Below are 14,759 nucleotides of genomic sequence, written 5' to 3'. Positions count from 1 at the left end.
CAATTAGGCCACTCAGTTGGCATGAACTCGGTTGGGGCTGAAGTGCCTGTTGCAGCTACTTCCTTTATAACTTTTCAATACCAGCTATTGGGTCCCAGTGAGTGCCTTTAGCCCCGTGTGCTTCTCTGGTACTTCGTCTCTTATGAATAGAATTTTTACAAATTCCTCTGTTACTTGAAATTCACTCATCTGCTGTATTAGGGAAATTTGCATTGTTGTCCACAGTGAAGAATGATACAAAAAAAAGGGAAATGAGATTTCAGGCTGCGTTGTACAGTATATTTTATTTTCCATTTGCTAATTTTAACCCAGTGAATTACCAAACTTGGCCTAGTCACTAAAGGGATCATCTGGTTATGATTAGATGATCTGTGCCTCCTAATCAGACACATTCTTGAACCATTAATGCAAGACATTTGCAGATTTATTAAGCCTCTCACTTACAATAACATTTTCTGAGAAAGAGGAATTAACATGTTAATGTTCTGAGCTCAATTTTCAACATTTTGAAACCAAAGTCTCATTAAAATTTGCCTGTTTCTTTTTGCTACTTCTGTTGAACCATATACAAGTGGTGGACAACTTTACAATAGCATTTGGTTTGACATGGATAAAGTGACTATTTTACATCCTCCTTTCTCAGGTTTCTGACTCCTCTTTCCCTGTTACCACACTATGTGCAGTTCAGCAGATTGTGCAGGTGGTCCCTGGAAAGCCACAGGAAAACGCAAGCACAGAATGTTCACTGTGTTGAAACTTTGTCCTCGATTCTTGCAAACTCAGATTGATTTGTTCAATAATGTTTTCTCAAAGCACAGAAGGAGGCCACTCTGTCTCTGCTGACCCTTGATCCATGTCCATCAGTTCCACTCCCCCAGTTATGTTCGCTGCCTCACGTCAACTTCCCTCCTTACCCGCTCCGATCTGGCACACCACCTGCCTGTATAAATGGGCAATTTATAGTAACTAGTTAACCTACCATCTTGGAGATGTCAGAGTGAACCGGAAACTCGCACTGTTACAAGGAGAAGTTACTAACTGCACAAAGACAGCACCTCAGATAAAGACTGAAGCACAAACCTTGGAGCTTTGAGGCAGCAGTGTTGACGGCTTTTCCTTCCATGCCTCGTCACAAGGTCACATCTACATAGCAGACACCAGCTATTTGCTTTCTGAGTCATTTTGTATTCATCAAAATCCCTCAGTGAACTCCACTTGGGTAGATTTTATGATCTGTTCTTTTGTGATTTAGCCATTCCTTTCCTATGGGTGAGGGGGAATCTACCTCATAGTTGCATTTAAACTACAATTTGCATAGCTTCGGGATGTACCCCAAAACCTTTCCGGTCATACGAGGATTTCTGCAGCTAGATTATCCCACAAAGTGTATTCAAAAGAGAAACCAAATTTTAGGTACAGAGGAGATGTCGGGGTATGTTTTTTTACGCAGAGAGTGGTGAGTGTGTGGAATGGGCTGCCGGCGGTGGTGGTGGAGGCGGAAACGATAGGGTCTTTTAAGAGACTCCTGGATGGCTACATGGAGCTTAGAAAAATAGAGGGCTATGGGTAAAGCCTAGGTAGTTCTAAGGTAGGGACATCTTCGGCACAGCTTTATGGGCATCATTTATACTGTTTAACACCTAGTTGACATCATTGACCTGTGATGTTTTTCAGTTACATTCAACAGGCCAGATGAAGGCGGTGTTTAATTAGGCCAAAATTGGGACCCCATTGTTTCATTGGATTGTATCAAGGGCCAATGAGAACCGCATTGTTCTCTTATTTACAACAACAGGCTGAGCAAGGAATTTTGGTTTGAGATTTAACATTCATAAACAATTCTTTACTCTTGGAAGTGTGATGCAGCCATGCTAGAAAGCTCAAGTTAACAATAAGCCCGTTGGGTCTCACAAAGTGAATATCCATTTAATAAGATCCCACTCAACCTTTGCAATACTCTTCAAAAAAATTACAACTAGGTTGTAGAAATGGACAAAAGTGTGGAAAAATAACATTTGTTTTTATTAATGTGATTTGCAAAAGTCAGTCAGGAATCATTTGTTTTTGGCTGGCCATAACTGAACGTATTTATAACCATATAAACATATAACAATTACAGCATGGAAACAGGCCATCTTGGCCCGTCTAGTCCGTGCTGAATGCTTACTCTCACCTAGACCCACTGGCCCACACTCAGCCCATAACCCTCCATTCCTTTCCTGTCCATTTACCGATCCAATTTTACTTTAAATGACAATCCTGAACCTGCCTCTACCACTTCTACTGGAAGCTCGTTCCACACAGATACCACTCTCTGAGTAAAGAAATTCCCCCTCGTGTTACCCTTAAACTTTTGCCCCCTAACTCTCGACTCATGTCCTCTTGTTTGAATCTCCCCTACTCTCAATGGAAAAAGCCTATCCACGTCAACTCTATCTATCCCCCTCATAATTTTAAATACCTCTATCGAGTCCCGCTTCAACCTTCTACATTCCAAAGAATAAAGACCTAACTTGTTCAACCTTTCTCTGTAACTTAGGTGCTGAAACCCAGATAACATTCTAGTAAATCTTCTCTGTATTTTATTTTGTTGACATCTTTCCTATAATTTGGTGACCAGAACTGTACACAATACTCCAAATTCAGCCTTACCAATGCCTTGTGCAATTTTAACATTACATCCCAACTCCTATACAATGCTCTGATTTATAAAGGACAGCATATCAAAAGTTTTCTTCACCACCCTATCCACTTGAGATTCCACCTTCAGGGAACTATGCACCATCATTCCTAGATCACTCTCTTCTACTTCATTCTTCAATGCCCTACCATTTACCATGTATGTCCTATTTTGGATTATTCCTACTAAAATGTAGCACCTCACACTTATCAGCATTAAACTCCATCTGCCATCATTCAGCCCACTCTTCTAACTGGCCTAAATCTCTCTGCAAGCTTTGAAAACCTACTTCATTATCCACAACACCACCTACCTCAGTATCATCTGCATACTTACTAATCCAATTTACCACCCCATCATCCAGATCATTAATGTATATGACAAACAACATTGGACACAGTATAGACCCCTGAGGAACATCACTCGTCACCGGCATCAAACCTGACAAACAGTTATCCACCACTACTCTCTGGCACCTCCCATCCAGCCACTGTTGAATCCTTTTTACTACTTCAATATTAATACCTAATGATTGAACCTTCCTAACTAACCTTCCATGCAGAACCTTGTCAAAGGCCTTACTGGTCCATATAGACAACATCCACTGCTTTACTCTCAACAACTTTCCTCGTAACCTCTTCAAAATATTCAATAAGATCTGTCAAACATGACCTTCCACACACAAATCCATATTGACTGTTCCTAATCAGACCCTGTCTTTCCAGATAATTATATATGCCATCTCTAAGAATACTTTCCATTAATTTACCCACCACTGACGTCAAACTGACAGGCCTATAATTGCTAGGTTTACTCTTAGAACCCTTTTTAAACAATGGATCCACATGAGCAATACGCCAATCCTCCAGCACCATCCCCGTTTCTAATGACATTTGAAATATTTCTGTCAGAGCCCCTGCTATTTCTACACTAACTTCCCTCAAGGTCCAAGGGAATATCCTGTCAGGATCCGGAGATTTATCCACTTTTATATTCCTTAAAAGCGCCAGTACTTCCTCCTCTTTAATCATCATAGTTTCCATAACTTCCCTACTTGTTTCCCTTACCTTACACAGTTCAATATCCTTCTCCTTAGTGAATACTGAAGGAAAGAAACTGTTCGAAATCTCCCCCTTCTCTTTCTGCTCCACACATAGCTGTCCACTCTGATTCTCTAAGGGACCAATTTTATCCCTCACTATCCTTTTGCTATTAACATAACTGTAGAAACCCTTCGGATTTATTTTCACCTTACTTGCCAAAGCAACCTCATATCTTCTTTTAGCTTTTCTAATTTCTTTCTTAAGATTCTTCTTACATTCTTTATATTCTGTGAGCACCTCATTTACTCCATGCTACCCATATATATTGTATAGGATCTCTCTCTTTTTCCTAACCAAGTTTCCAATATCCCTTGAAAACCATGGTTCTCTCAAACTTTTAACCTTTCCTTTCAACCTAACAGGAACATAAAGATTCTGTACCCTCAAAATTTCACCTTTAAATTACTTCCATTTCTCTATTACATCCTTCCCATAAAACAAATTGTCCCAATCCATTCCTTCTAAATCCTTTTGCATCTCCTCAAAGTTAGCCCTTCTCCAATCAAAAATCTCGACCCTGTGTCCAGACCTATCCTTCTCCATAATTATATTGAAACTAATGGCATTGTGATCACTGGAACCGAAGTGCTCCCCAACACATACCTCCGTCACCTGACCTATTTCATACCCTAACAGAAGATCCAACACTGCCCCTTCTCTAGTTGGTACCTGTATGTATTGCTGCAAAAAACTATCCTGTACACATTTTACAAACTCCAAACCATCCATCCTTTTTACAGAATGGGCTTCCTAGTCTATTTGTGGAAAATTAAGAACTCCCACAATCACAACCCTGTGCTTACTACAAATATCTGCTACCTCCTTGCAAATTTGCTCCTCCAATTCTCGCTCCCCATTAGGTGGTCTATAATACACCCCTATAAGTGTCACTACACCTTTCCCATTCCTCAATTCCACCCAAATAGTCTCCCTAGACAAGCCCTGTAATCTATTCTGCCAGAGCACCGCTGTAATATTTTCTCTGACAGGCAATGCAAAACCTCCCCCTCTTGCCCCACCGATTCTACCACACCTGAAGCAAGAAATCCAGGAATATTTAGTTGCCAATCACACCCCTCCTGCAACCATGTTTCACTAATAGCTACAACATCATATTTCCAGGTATCAATCCATGCTCTAAGCTCATCCACCTTTCTTACAATGCTCCTACCATTAAAATAAATGCATTTAAGAAATTCTCCACCTCTTCCTCTCTGTTTATCTCTAACAGTACAAAGAACTTTACTGTCTTCTTTTTCCTCCTTTTCCCATACATCTGTTCCCACACTCTGGTTCCCCTCCCCCCCTCATATCTAGTTTAAATCCACTGGAGCCTCTCTAGCAAACCTACCTGCAAGAATATTTGTCCCCCTCTAGTTCAGATGTAAACCATCCCACTGGAATAGGTCCCACCTTCCCAGGAAAACTGCCCAATTATGTATAAATCTGAATCCCTCCGTCCTGCACCATGTCTTCAGCCACGTGTTGATCTGCACTATCTTACTATTTCTAAACCCACCTGCACATGGCACTGGTAGCAATCCTGAGATTGCTATCCTGGAGGTCCTGTCCTTTAACTTGGCACCTAAACTCCCTAAACTCACCATTCAGGACCTCCTCACTCTTCCTACCCACGTCATTGGTCCCTACATGGACCACATCTGGCTGCTCACCCTCCCTCTTGAGAATACCGAGAACTCGATCCGAGATATCGCGGACCCTGGCACCAGGAAGGCAACAGACCATCCAGGATTCTCGATCTCTTCCACAGAACCTCCTATCTGCTCCCCTAACTATCGAATCCCCTATCACTACTGCTCTCCTCTTTTCCCTCCTTCCCTTCTGAGCTGAGGGTCCAGTCTCGGTGCCAGAGACGCAACCATTGCAACTTGTCCTTGGTAGGTTGTCCCCACCAACAGTATCCAAAATGGTATACTTATTGTTGATGGGAACGGCCACAGGGGTGCTCTGCTCTTCCTGTCTATTCCCCTTCCCTCTCCTGATAGTCGCCCAACTACCTGTCTCCCGACTCTTAGGGGTGACTATCTCCCTGAAACTCTTGTCTATTTCTGCCTCTGCCTCCCGAATGATCTGAAGTTCATCCAGCTCCAGCTCCAGTTCCCCAACACGGTTTGTCAGGAGCTGCAGCTGGATGCTCCTTTTGCAGGTGTAGTCATCAGGCACAACAGTGCTCGCCCTGACTTCCCACGTACTGCAAACAGAGCACTCAACTGCCCTAACTGCCGCCTCCATTACCTACTCCTAAACTAATTAGATTAATTAAAGGAGCTTACCCAGTCTTACCTCACCTGGAGTGAAGCTCGTACTCAGCCTCTGCTCACTTTTTAAATTGCCCCACTGATCTCAGAGGCTGACTTTCACGTGCTTGCGCAGTCGGGCCCCGTTCAACCTTGCCTTTGCCTGTTCTCGCCGAAGCCTGATTGAGCCAAAGTCGACCAACTCTCCCTCAGTCCACTCCGACGATGGCCGCTGTATATGGCGGTCTTTCTTTTAAACCTTTGGCGCACTATGTCACATGCCTGCACAATCTAGCTTATTTGCCCCAATCAGTTAAAAAAAACAGCTTCTCCCTGGGCTTCTTTTACCTCTTCCCTGTCCACCTCTTGCTTCAATTTTATACTCTTTAATTTACGTCTGTGGAGAGTTGTGCCTTTGGTAGTCACTATTGTTCTTTCTTAATGCACAACCCTCTGTGGGCTGTGGTTCGTTGCTTCAATCCAAGCATGTGGCTGGTTTGGTGAGTGCTAATTGCTTCAGGGACGGGCGAGTCTGGGGTCTGGTGTCAGCTGGACAGATGGCATTCCCTGGGAAAGCCAAGACGGAGGTCAGAGTCCCCGGACAGAGTGAGTTGAGCAGTCCTTCGCTGTCGAGGCCTGATGTTACAGAAACCACAATTTCTCCAATATCGGTAGCAAGGTAGGCCTTCCCTCCTGTCAGATTCTTTCTTGTCCAGCTCTTGGCATTTTCCACTGCCCTTTCCCCTCCCCCCACCTTTTTATTCTGGCATCTTTCCCCTTCCTGCTCAGTCCTGAAGAAGGGTCCCAACCTGAAACATTCCCATTCCATAGATGCTGCGTGACCTGCTGGGTTCTTCTAGTGGTGTGTGTGTGTGTGTGTGTGTGTGTGTGTGTGTGTGTGTGTGTGTGTGTGTGTGTGTGTGTGTGTGTGTGTGTGTGTGTGTGTGTGTGTGTGTGTGTGTGTGTGTGTGTGTGTGTGTGTGTGTGTGTGTGTGTGTGTGTGTGTGTGTGTGTGTGTGTGTGTGTGTGTGTGTGTGTTGCTTAGATACCAATATTGCTGGCACCATTTTCCACAATCCCAGGAGGACATGTTCTCCTCCTGAGATGTTGCTATTGAACTTCTTTACTTGAAATGGCAGGCAGAGTAAAGTTTACTGCAGCCCTCCAACCTTCCCCACAAGAACTTCAGAGAAGTGGAAGCCTCTGCTATTTGAAGCCTTGGAACCGTAACTCAGTCTCCAGTGTCAGCAACTGAGCCAAGGCTGAAGTTCCAGCAGTACTGACAGTTCAGTTACACAGCCAGTTCCTGTCTGCATTGCTTGTCTCTCCCAGGAGCAGAAACGGCCTTGTGCCTTGTAGAATGACCTAACCTTGTGGTTTCTATGGAACTGACAGTCCTGAGCTGTTAGAATGTGTGCTGATTTGCTGACTGCTTGATGTTATAGTGAATTGAGTAATCCCAGTCACAGTTCAATGCTTAGCGCAGTCGACAAGATTTCCATTACAACCTACAGGTTTGCACACCCCGGATGCAGGAGTGCCAGCTCATTAAGTGAGAGGTGGAGAGCTGTGCTACTGCCCAGCCTGGCCCATGGTGACTCAGAGAGAGCAAGGGTCTTGGAGTGGCCCTAAACTGAACTAACCAACCACCCACACTCTTCTCCTGCCTTTATCTCCAGAGGTATTTATGTAGCCATGAGTGGTGAATGGCCTTAGGCAGAGTCCCCTTGGACACTCCCCCACAACAACCTCCTGACAACTGGTCTCGAACACGTTTAACTATTTTTGATTATACATTAAAATATATTTGATAGATTTAAATAATTGCAAAAAATGAAAAGAGCATTTAAAAATTAAACAAAAGTTTCTTTAAAACTTTCTATACTAGTAAAGTGAAGTAAAACACAAAAAAGAAGAGAGAGACACAAGAACCTGGAGCTGCAAATAATCTGCTTTAGTAATTCACTGGGTCAAAAAGCAACTATGGGGCCAAAACCCTGCATCAGGAGCTCTTCCGGCAAGTTGTTGGTTTCTCTTAAATAGCCCACGCTCTCCTCTTTAATTAAGGTTTGTGAACCCATTCAAATTACCCTCATGATCGGTATGGAGTAGGTCTGGATAAGAAGCACATTCCAGTATGTAGATCGGAAGGGCAGGTGGGCCACTGTCCAACATTATGCCTCTGATGTGGGTTTTGCCAGGAGAGGAATAACCCCTGGGGAGGGCATGGATGTGGAGAGGACCTATAAGTACTGGGGGTGCACCTGGATGACAGACTTGAGTGGAGCTAAAGTCGCCTCTACTTCCTGAGGTCCTTTGGTGAAGGAGAGGCCTGCATACTCCAGTCTGTTGTCACCAGTACAATCTTCGACACGGTGGTGTGCTGGGGCAATGGCATCAACTTGGGTAATGCCAACAAGCTCAATTAAACTGATTAGAAAGGCTGGCTTTGTTATAGGAGTCAAACTGGGCACACTGGAGGCTGTGGCAGAACAAAGATGTGGAAGCTATGGAGAGGGTGCAGGGGAGATTTACCAGGATGTTGCCTGGTTTGGAGAACAAGTCATATGAAGCAAGGTTAGCAGAGCTGGGACTTTTCTCTTTGAAGCGAAGAAGAATGAGAGGGGACTTGATAGAGGTCTACAAGATTATGAGAGGCATACATAGGGTGGATGGTCAGTACCTGTTTCCCAGGGCAACAATAGCAAATACCAGAGGGCATATGTACAAAATTAAGGGAGGGAAGTTTAGGGGAGACATCAGGGGTAAGTTTTTTACACAGAGGTTTGTGAGTGCCTGGAATGACTTGCCAGGGATGGTGGTGGAGGCTAAAGCATTAGGGGTATTTAAGAGCCTCTTGGACAGGCACATGGATGAAAGAAAAATGGAGGGTTAGGGGGTAGTGTGGGTTTAGTAAAGGATTATATGGGTTGGCACAACATGAAGGGCTGAAGGGCCTGTACTGTGCTGTAGTGTTCTGTGGTTCTAAATGACCTTATAGAAAATCCTGGCAATTCTGCATAATGTTTCTCACCCTCTGCATGCCACCTTGGCTGAACAGAGAAGCATTTTTAGTAATAGACGAAGACAACTGTGCTCTCCAAAGAGCGCTACATGAGGTCATTCTTACCCTCGGCCATTAGGCTCTGTAATGAGTCAACCTATAAGGAAGTGATGAACTCTTCCTGTTAGACTGTTTGAGATAACTCTTTGTTCTTCTGTACTTCTTCTAATGTTTGTATATCTGTGCACTTGCAATGCTACTGTGACTCTGTAATTTCCCTTGGGATCAATTAAGTATCTATCTAAAAACTAGGTATAGAAGTAGGTCACTTGACACCTCAAGCTTAAACCACATTTCAGTTAGGTCACAGGTGATCTGTTGGTAACTGTTAAGTCTACCCATGGGGCAGCACAGCGCTTTACAATACCAGCACCCAGGGTTCAATTCCCACCACTGCCTGTAAAGAGTTTGTACATTCTGTCTGTGACCATTTCCTCCAGGTGCTCCGGTTTCCTCCCACAGTCCAAAGACATACCATTTAGTGGGTTAATTGGTCATTGTAAATTGTGATTAGGCTATGGTTGAAATGGGGTGTAGCTGGGTGGCGTATCTTGATGCTATATATGCGTAAGTAAACATATAAACCTTTCATTCCCTTGTATATCCCTCTGTTTTCTTGTAGTGTGTATTGGTTCACCACACAGCTGAGTGCATGTTGGTTTGGTGCCTTGCTCCCATCAGGAGTGCCAACAGTCAGGGTTCCAGAGGACAACAGGAGGAGGAGGAGGATTACATTAGGATGCTTGGGACCCATGGGAAGCAGCAAGATTGGTTTTCCAGCTCCATAAGTTTCTCCTGCCCTTGGTTGTTCCCCCTGGTTCTATCCAACCCACAGGTTCCCTTCACACCCTTTGGCTTCAGGAACTCCCAGGTATCATGGCTCTCTCCCAGACTTTGTAAAGCATTTTGACTGTAGGAAAATTGGCATGTTGAAATTTCCACTTTATCTTCAAATTTCCTGCGTTGTCCGTGGCCCTTCCTTCCTTGGAATTAAAACAAAGGGTTTAGAAAACATGCAAATTTTGAATCATTTCTGCTGCCACAGGGTTGTTTATTTAACCATGTTAAATTGAGAAATTACTCAATAATTATAGACCTCAGCTCCAATAACACTGAAATGTTTTTATTGAAGTTGTTATTGGTATACAGGTCTTCAAAGACCATATGTGCAAATCACTAACTGGAAGTTTGCCCAGAAATTCATTGCATAACACTGTCTTTTTATCAGTGTTGCATTTTCAAAAAACCACTTTCTTCCGGGTTGAAATATATGCACAATCATCTTGGAAATGTTTTGCATCAGTAGGAAAATTTGCCCAGCTATTTCCCGTTGTCAGTCGCTTTGCGACCCCAAAGGAATAAACACGAGAAAGTCTGTAGATGCTGGAAATCCAAAGCAACACACGCAAAATGTGGGAGGATCTCAGCAGGTCAGGCAACATCCATGGAAATAAATAGACAGTTGATGTTTCGGGCTGAGGCCCTTCCTCAGGACAGAAAACGAAAGGGGAAAATGGCAGAATAAAGGTGGCGGAAAGGAAGGAGGCTAGTTAGAAAGTGAGAGGTGAAACCAGATGGGTGGGAAAGATAAAGGGTTGGAGATGAAGGGATCTGATAGAAAATGGGAATGTATCAGATGAGAAAGGGAAGGAGGAGAGGACCCGGGGGAAGTGATAGACGGATGAGAAGAGATAAAAGACCAGAAGAGTGAACTGTTTTTTTTGCCCAGAAGGCGAAATCGATAATCATGCCATCAGGTTGGGGTGGCTACCCGGATGGAATATAAGGTGTTGCTCTGCCACCCTGAGGGTGGCCTCGTCTTGCCACAAGGGGAGGACATGGACCGATGTGTCCCAATGGGAATGTGAATTGGAATTAAAATGGTTGGCCCCAGGAAACCAACTCGTCAAAACAGGAATTGGACTCCAAAGGGATTATTTGTGATCCTTTGGGAACCTAGAGTACAATAAGTTGGAGGTAGTGCTGTTGGTCGTCACTCTTCAATATCAGGCCGAGTAGCTAACAGAGTGTTTATTATTCCTTATTCCAGGTGTTAAAACTACTCATAACAGCACCATCCTCACTGATCTCTATGGTTCTTCAATCCCTCATGTCCTCCTTTTGCCAGTCACCCATACCCAAGGCCAAGTAATCCTTCCCATTTCCCCAACCTCCATTAATACTACTGGTCCTACACCCATTCCCTAAAAGAACTACAGGTTTCTCACACAAAACACTGCCACTCCTACCCAGTCCTCCCCACCAACACTGCTGGTTGCACTCAGCCATCTCCTAAAACTTGACCAGTTCTCTCCTACTCCCTAAACTGAAATGCAACTTCCTCTCCCGACTTCCACCCCCAGTCCTCCTGATCCTCAGCTATCCGTGGAGTTCGAACTCCTTCGTTCCCGAACGTCCAGGCCTGATTGGGCATGTGTTCCTCAGTTTGTCATCAAGGAAAGGAGGACTGCCTCTCAGCAGAGAAAAGCACCGAACAACCATTGGTATGTGTGCCATTTTAATGGGACTGTGTATTCGGACTCTTCTTTTGCCTCATTGGTTTTGTGGATATTGGTGTCACAAGCAAAGCCAGCAATAATTGGACAGCCCTTGATTGTTCCATTTTGATACTGCTTAGTGTTAGAAGTCACAGAGCATTTTGAACCAAATCTAAAATCTCCACTTTTCTAGATCAGCTGACACAGTATTGGTGATTTAGCAATGTTTCCAATTGTGTCCCTCTGATGTTGTTTACTGGTCTTGAACTTCCTTAAGAGTCCTTTTATCCATTCAAAATAGCTCATTCTCAGGGTGTGGGTGTTGCCAGTTATCAGCAGAATTCAGGAATTGCCCCCATGGGACTGGGAAGTTGCTGGTGTCACACTTAAGAAGAAAAGCTTGGAAATTGTAGGTCAGATAGTCAAATGCTTTTTGAGGGGAATTTATTCAAACATAGTACTAGTGACAAAGTGAATTCGCTTTTGTAGAACTGTTAGCTGCTTAGAGCCAACCAGAATGAGTCTTAAAAGCTAGATCATGTTCAATGAACCTTGCAGAATCTCTTGAATATATTACCCATACAGGTAACTTAACACATATCAAATGGGTATAATATATGAACTCTCGCATTGTGTTTGATAACTCATGCAAAGAAATAGCAGCAATGTTTAGCAGGCTTGGATTTGGAGGAATCATTTTAACATGGACAGTGGATATACTGGAAGGGAGGAGACAAAGAACAGTACTATTGCTTAACACTTGAATTGGCAGGAGGTAATGACTATCTTCTTCCAGAATTGTTCCACACTTAGCTCGACTGTGTCATTTAAACCATGGCTGTGTTCAGCCTCAGACTGAATTACTTGCCCTCACCTGGCAAATATCAATCATTCTCAGTTAGTTAACTGGAGAAAAAAGTCCAGAATTCTACTAACCCATGCTTGAAGGAATGTTTTCTGATGTTGATCATCTTTGAGCAACTTTGCTCGAAACTTTCAACTTTAGGCCACATTACGGCATCAGTTCACCTAAACCAGAGGCAAGTTGAAGTCCTACCCATATCCTGTTAGTCAAACACTTATAGTATTAATGTACAATCAATATACATTGAATGCACACTGCACTCATCAGAAAGATGAATCTTTTACTTAATCCTTCAGTTCTAATCCTGAAAAGTAAAGCAATAGATAACAGCTGACTAAACTGTTCTGAAGCAAATCAAAAGTAATTCATGGGATCCGTTAGAAAAAGGATGTGGTTGAGAAAGAATTCATCCTCGGTACAGCTCCAAGAATAGAGTAAGCAGAGAGATGATGCCCAGAGGCAGCCAAGCTTATAGACTACTTTAGCAAATTGGATCTGTTATAAACAATAATAAACTGAATTCAAAGAGGTTTCATTCACTCAAGTAAAAAAAATGCTTTTCTCTCAGCGAGAAAGCGTCTTATTGAACCACCAGTACACTGCTGAGCAAGTTACCAGACAGCATTCCTGCAGTCCCCGTGGGAAGACAATATTGCAAAATAGTTCAAATACCATTTTGTGGCTTTGTTCGATTAAAATGCAACTGGATCCAACCTGTGCTTGTGTTGAGCTTTCTGCATATGGAATAAAAGTAGGGGGTTTTGAACAAAGCTGTAATTTTTTACTTTGATACGCAAAAGATGTCGGGCTGTCTCTTGTACTCCCCCGTTAAACAGCTTACTAATCAAATAGTACAAATTGTGGAAAGTGCAACACAATCTCATCCAGAAGATTTCTCTTTGTCATCAGAATGAAAACAGCTGTACTTTTAATATAGAACACATCTATGCTGAGCCCTGTTCTTGAATACTGGGGCTTGATGCATCGAATCTCTCAAATCATCCAGCCTACAGTCCTCAGTAAAGTCTATTCATTTTTGTACCTCTGTCATGTCTCGACATACTCTAGTCTTAGTCTGAATCCCACACCAGGGAATTCCCCCTTGCCACCCAAAGTGAGAGTTAGCCCTGTGCTCTGAATCCTCAGACGATGTAACTCTCTGTCTGTGACTCTGAGTGACGCACAACTGGGCAGATTATCCTCTTCTCTTCCCTTTAGCGTGACCTGCTCTTCATCCCAGAACACCTAAACCACTTTTGTCTATATCACAAATTACTCCTCTGTGACTGCAAGCAGAAATGAGATATCCAGTCCTTGGGAGACCAGGAAGCCGTCCAATTTTATTGTGAAGGGCCAGTAGAGGAGACAATAGTCAAGGCAACGTCAAGGAGAGAAGTCCAAAGGTCATTGCTGCAGTCTACAAGGCTTTCAAAATTCACACTTGACCTAGTGATTGAACATGCCATCGAACTTGTCTCCTACCACATGCAGATACTCCTGACTGAAACACATTCCCCGTTCCTCACATATTCACAGCCCCTATCAATCTGGACAGAGTCCAAGCACTCAAATGTTGCCCTATTGCCCTTACACTCTGACCACAGCCCCACTCCTCACCATTTTTACCTACAGCAGGCTGTTCAACCTTGGCAGGTACTGGGTCAGCCACATTATCAAAGATTCACTAATGCACTTCCTTCTCCCTTATGGGACCCCTGGCACACTATCGGCAACAAATTGGTTAGGGATGACTGGAGAAGGGAATAATGTTATCTATAGGGAGGTGGAGAACACTGGGGTGCACGGAGCATCGGTGTGCAGAGATGAGAGGTGTCAGCACCTGCCATGATCTCCCTGATGCAATGGTGAAGAATATTGCTGTTGTTGCTTCACTGGCATGGAGGTGTAGAACATGGTGCTCACTATGGTGAAGAATATTGCTGTTGTTGCTTTCAACAGCCAGGAGATGCTTGGAGGTGTACAACATGAGGCTCACTGCTACCTTCCATGCAAAGCAAAAGTCGTCCTATTCTGTGTGATGCGGTTGTTCTGCAGGATGTAAAATATTTCTCTGAATACCTCCTTGGAAAAAAGATGTTCTCAGGCATTGTTCCTTGTTGAATGCACTTGAAAAAATTCCTTATGAGATTTTTTTGTAAGAGAGTTGAAGGATTTGTGTAGGAGAACAGCGCTGAGGTAAAACATCTGGCATCATCTTACTGACTCATGGAGCAGACTTGAGAGGCTGAATGATCTCTGCCTGCTGCCACTTCTGTTTCTGTACAGCATTT

At 43.5% G+C, this 14,759-nt stretch overlaps 1 protein-coding gene across 2 annotated transcripts in view; it reads left to right on the top strand.

Moving 5' to 3' along the window:
- LOC132393122 (E3 ubiquitin-protein ligase Midline-1) overlaps positions 1-14,759 on the top strand; it is a 393,698-nt gene that overhangs the window by 291,861 nt on the left and 87,078 nt on the right. The gene's annotated exons all lie outside the window — the stretch shown is intronic.

Source organism: Hypanus sabinus, chromosome 4 (genome assembly GCF_030144855.1).
Source record: "Hypanus sabinus isolate sHypSab1 chromosome 4, sHypSab1.hap1, whole genome shotgun sequence".
NCBI lineage: Eukaryota > Metazoa > Chordata > Chondrichthyes > Myliobatiformes > Dasyatidae > Hypanus > Hypanus sabinus.
This window is presented reverse-complemented; position numbering and strand designations above follow the sequence as displayed.